Source organism: Corvus brachyrhynchos, unplaced genomic scaffold (genome assembly GCF_000691975.1).
Source record: "Corvus brachyrhynchos isolate BGI_N302 unplaced genomic scaffold, ASM69197v1 scaffold101, whole genome shotgun sequence".
Classification (NCBI taxonomy): domain Eukaryota; kingdom Metazoa; phylum Chordata; class Aves; order Passeriformes; family Corvidae; genus Corvus; species Corvus brachyrhynchos.
In genome coordinates, this window is record NW_008237239.1 from 2,140,731 (window position 1) to 2,146,098 (window position 5,368).

Below are 5,368 nucleotides of genomic sequence, written 5' to 3' on the forward strand. Positions count from 1 at the left end.
GCGCCCCGCCGCTGCCCCGCCTGCAGGCTGGGCACGGAGGGTTGGATGCTCCACAGCTGTGCCAGCGCCTCTGCGCTGCATCTGGGGCGCCCGAATAACTCCTCAACAAATTTTCGTCATGTTTCTCATTTCGGAGTCAGGCAGTAAATAACGCAGAGCCATAAGCAGTTAGGATGCTGTAGGGAGCCAGGGGTTATAAATTGCTGATGCAAGAAGCTATCACATATCCTTAAGGAAGGGATTTAAAATATTTAAATGAATACACATACAGAGCTGGCCTGTTTTGTTTTGTTTTGGTTTGGTTTTTTTTTTTTTTGTTGTTGTTGTTTGTTTGGGGTTTTTTTTGGTAGGTGTTTTTTTGGTTTTTTCTTTTTTTTTTTTCCCATCAGATGGCTCCAGGATCCATCAGATTCAGAGAAAAGCAGTCCACAAGTGTGAGCCCTGCACCCACAGCTGTCTGTCTCCTGCTGAGGGCAGGAGCTTCACTGTCCTGTCCTGGGTGTTGTCTCTGACTGGGGCCTTTTTATGGTGTTTGTTATTTCAAAACCAAATAATTGAACAGCCAACCCCCTGAGTGCCTCTCACATCAGGTCTTGTGGCAAAGTCTGTTCTTCCTAGAGTTTTGCCTTGTTCAGAAGTCTGATGAATTCTCTGAAATGATGTACTGATAGGATAACCAGCATCCCCCAGCCCGGACACTCACCATGCTGTAGGATGTCTGACCTCACTGTAGGTTGTTCAGGCTTATAGCATCTTTCCAGTACCTCAAAGGGGCTTATGAAAAAGAGGGAGAGGAACATTTGATGAGGGAATGGCTTCCAGCTGAAAGGGAGCAGGTTTAGATTAGATGTCAGGAAGAAATTGTTCACTATGAGGGTGGAGAGGCCCTGGCACAGGTGCCCATAGCAGTTGTGGATGTCCCATCCCTGGAGTGTTCCAGGTTGGATGGGGCTTTGAGCAACCTGGTTTAGTGGAAGGTGTCCCTGCCACCATTCTCTGATTCTTCCAGAGACAGAAATGGTTCTTGCACCATCCTTGAGCATTAGGAGTGGGCAGGGCAAGCAGTGCCTCAGCTTTCAGTCTTGCCATTGAAATTGAGCGGTTTCTTCTTCATCTTTGGGGTTAGCCATTGTGGATGCAAGCCCTGGTGTGCACTGTTGTTGCTCCCTTTCTGAGCTGCACAGACACAGCTGCCCTGCCTGAAGGGGTTCTGGGCACAGCAGTGGGTGTGAAAGCTGGGAAGGGTTCTCGGAGTAGGAGCATAAGAAGCAGTTCCCGTGAAGGACAGGGACAAGCAGGCACTTGCCATGAGTGCAGCTTCCAATTGTGTTGCCAGAGACAGGAATGGCCATAGGGGCAGCATGAAGCAGTGTGCTGGAAAGCTGCACTTTCTGGGATGATAGGATCCTCATTCTATGGGCCCTCGGCTCAAAAGAGCCACAGAGAAGGAAAAAGACATGGAAAAAAGGAAAAAGAAGAGAGCAAAAAGGCCGGGCAGCCTGCTGTCAGCAGCAGCAGGTATCACAGGTCCTTGGGAGAAGGCAGAACAGGAGTACACCTGAACTAGAGTCTAGGCACTACCCAGGCAGCTTAAACAGGTACAAAACAGCTCTCAAGAAGCACAGAAAAATAGGATTTAAAATCAAAGTGGGCTGCAGCCCAAAGAGCCCCTCTGTGCCACATGTCCAAGCCTGGGCAAGGGTCCCCAGCTGTCCTCGTGCAGTCCTGCCTGGCATCCCTGCAGGTGAGGAACACTTTTTGGCACCTGTCTGGGTGTTGAATACAGATCTCTGGGGCCTGGAAATTGTTCCAGTAATTTGGGTCCCCGTTCATAAAGCAATTAGTCACTGGAATAATGTTAGCAGTGCCTGATGTCACCACTGTTTCCATGGCAATGGGCAATTCCTGAGGCAGGCAGGAGTGTGTGTGTGCATGGGAGCTGGGGCACGGGGTGGGCAGGGGAACAACCAGCCCTGGGCCACAGCCTGGACCTTTCCAAGCCATCACACCAGCAGTGCCATCCCAAAGCAGAAGGGTTCCAGTCCCGTTTGTCCTTTGTCCCTTGCTGGCTGCTGAATGGGAAAATGATGGCAGGAGGGAACATCTCCCAGGGGTAAATGCCTGGAGGAGGGACACCCTGTGCTCTGCAGCAGCAGCCTGAGAGCAGAGGGAAGTGACAGACTTCTTATTAATGACAGATGTCATTAGAAATGATGCGAAATGCAAGGTCAGGTGAGTTGTGGCCTAGCTTGTGTCATATGTTAGTATGCCAGCTCTGTGAGAACATCTATTCTGCTCTTTTCCCTAAGTGCTAGCACAGCACCCAAGTGACACCGTGCTGCCTGGAGCTTGCAGGCCTCCAGGTCTCCCCTGTGTACCTGGGAACTTGCTGGGATGGGAGCAGAGCCAGGCTGAGCCTCAGGACACAGAGACAGCACTCAAAGCCCTGGTTAGGAGCTGAGATTGAGCAAAGTAGTGTGGCTGCACCCCTGCTTAACAGAGAAGGTCTGCTGGTCTCTCTCTTCCCTAAATTAACCCCTTGGTGTGGCTGGAAGAGGATCTCTGCCCAGCCTGGTCGGTTCCTGGCCCCCTACTCCAGCCCACATCAGGAGTTTGGGAAAGCTGTGAGAGCCTGTTTGTACCCATCCTTCCCAGCAAGGTATGACAGGCAGGGCAGACACTGTTCCACCTCCTGAGCACTCAGATCTAATCTGTGTTGAGGGCAAGCTTTACGAGCTGGTGGAGAGCGTCCACTGGCAAGGGGCAATGACTGGGAGGGAGCATAATGCAATTGCTTCATTTGGAGCAATTAGAGCGGAGCAAACCTGTGTTTTTATAAAGGAACTCAATATTGGTGAGTGTGCATGGCTGCTCTTTGTTAGTGCAGGGTTGAAATGCAATTTTCCTGCATGTTGGGGGCAGTGCAGAGGGCTCGCTCATTTGTGGTGTGGGCCACACTGGGAATTTTCAGTCTGCATTGGAGTGAGCTGCTCCCTTTCCCGGCAAATTTAGAAACAGGCAGGAATGGGGGACAACAGGCACCTCCCAGCAATTTCCAGGCTCTCAATGGCACTTGTTGGGGCTTGGGTCAACAGTCCTACTGCAGCAGCATTTGTGCCATCGGGTTTTGGACCATCCTGTTCTCCTAGGACAACTTTCAGCCTGGAAACTGCTGCCAGGGAGGGATGCAAGGGCACACTTGTGGCTGCTGGGGTGCAGCATGGGATGCTGAGGGACATCACGGTGTGTTATTCAAGTCAGCTCTTGGAAGAAAGGTTGTAAGAAAAGCTGCAATTTAATCCCATTGATCCTGCCTCGGGATCAAGGCTGGGAGATGACAGTGTGATGTATATTCAATCTGCAGATCAGGAGATAGCAGCAAGAACAAAACAGTGGGAAAGTGCTGCCGTTTCCTCTGGCACACGGAGATGGAGCTGAGGAAAGTGACACCCGCTAGATGCCTTTTTTATGGCAAGGATTCCATGCAGGAGTCAGAGACGACTTGAGCTGTTGCCATAACAGAACCTGATAGCCTGAGGTGTTTCTATACCTGTAGAGAAGAAGATGATGATGATAATAAATAGTAATAAGGATAACAAAAGCAACACAAGGACCTAGGTACTTAATGCTCTAAATGGACTACAAGGCTGATCCTATAATTTGTGTGGGAGCTGAAGGGATGGCTTGTTCGGGGTGAGGTCACAGCCACATCCAGCTGCCTGCAAAGCCGTCACTGCCTTCCTCTGCCCACATCCCTTAAGTGTGGCTGGTGTGGTGCCAGGCACAGTGGTGTCAGCTGTGCCCCTAAATCCATGCTGGAACACAGATGTGTGATGGAGCCCTGGCCCCGGAGAGGTGGAGCTGCCATGGCCAGCAGCCTGGGGGACTTGTTTGGTGAGGCTGAGCCACTGGCAGTGCAAGCCCTTCCACAAGCAGGTGCCCAGTTATTTACCAAGGGTGTTTGTGTTTGCAGCTGACAGAGGGCTGTGGTACGGAGATCAGTGGGATCATTAGTTGGAAAGGAAAATGGGAAGCAAAGCATTTCCTTTTTGGGGCTCTTTCTGTGCTGCCTCTGGGTCCCATGTGTGGGACAGTAGCTTTGACTGACAGAATTGTTGGCTCTGTGGTGCCTCTATGGCACAGCACAACTCGGCTCAGCTTGCTGGTTTCACGCTGTGCCAGGCAAGTTTGGTGCTGATTTGGGGTGGGGACAATGGTCCCTGTCCCACCAGCCAGGTCCATGCCAGCTGTGCACAAAGGATCCAGGTCTGAGCTCAGGGCAGCCCATGGGTGTCTGGGCAGCCACACAGACCATGGGCAGAGCGGGCATGGTGCCAGGCACCAGGGAGAGGCTGGGTTTCTCTGGGACAGCAGCATTTTGTGATATTTATCCAGCCTCTCCTGTTCTCATCCCAGAGCGCCAACACTGACAGCCCTGGTTTAAAAGTCACAGGCTGTGAGATTAATTGGGCTGTCAATTCTATTTTCTAGCAAATGAACTATCCAGAGAGTCTTTTCCAAGGTCCTATTTTCAGTGGGCAGAAATGTCATTTCAACATTTGGGGAGAAATATAGGTGGGAGCTTTGTGAAACAGAATTTATATCTTACTTGCTCTGTTTTAAAGCTGAAGCTAATTGGAGCAAGCCTTAATGGCCAAGGAGATGATGTGTTTGATTGATTTGAGTTACTTCATAGCTGTAGGGTGAGCCAAGCACTAATCGATGCATGAGTTCTCCTGTGGGATGAGGGGAAGGGTGGTGAGACCTCCCATCTGGAAGGAGAAGTGGGCTCTTTGGTGTCTAATATGCTTTAAATTTGGGTCATAACTTTTCTTGCTGGTGGGGTCTTGATATACCAACCAATACTTCTGAGTGCCTGCTTTCACAGGCCTCCTGTTGTTGCCCCATAATGTGCTTCTGCCCTCCCAGGACCTCCACAGCATTTGGGGAGACTGGGGGGGAGTCTGTGCTGAAAAGGGGAGTTCTGACTCCCCTCTCTTCCCATCACTGCCACAGCACCTGCCTGCCTTCATCAGTACCTGAGCCCAGCAGCCACACGGCCCATCACATCCAGTCTGTTAATAACCAGCTAGAAATTAAGTTTTATTAGCTTAAATGCAGATGCATTTTCAACAGCCCACTAACCTTTCCATCTCGAGTCTTTGCTTATGTCTTAAAAATCCACTTTTAGTAGAAGACTGTCAGATTTAATCCTTTTTAAATATCCTTTTCCCTGGTGAGGCAGCAAGATTTCCCAGGCAGCCCTGAAACTTGCAGATAAGATTTCACTGCAATAAGACATCCAGATGAAATGAAATCTCTATTTAAAGCAGCCTTTTGGGGGGTATCCCACTTTGTCCGTGTTTGT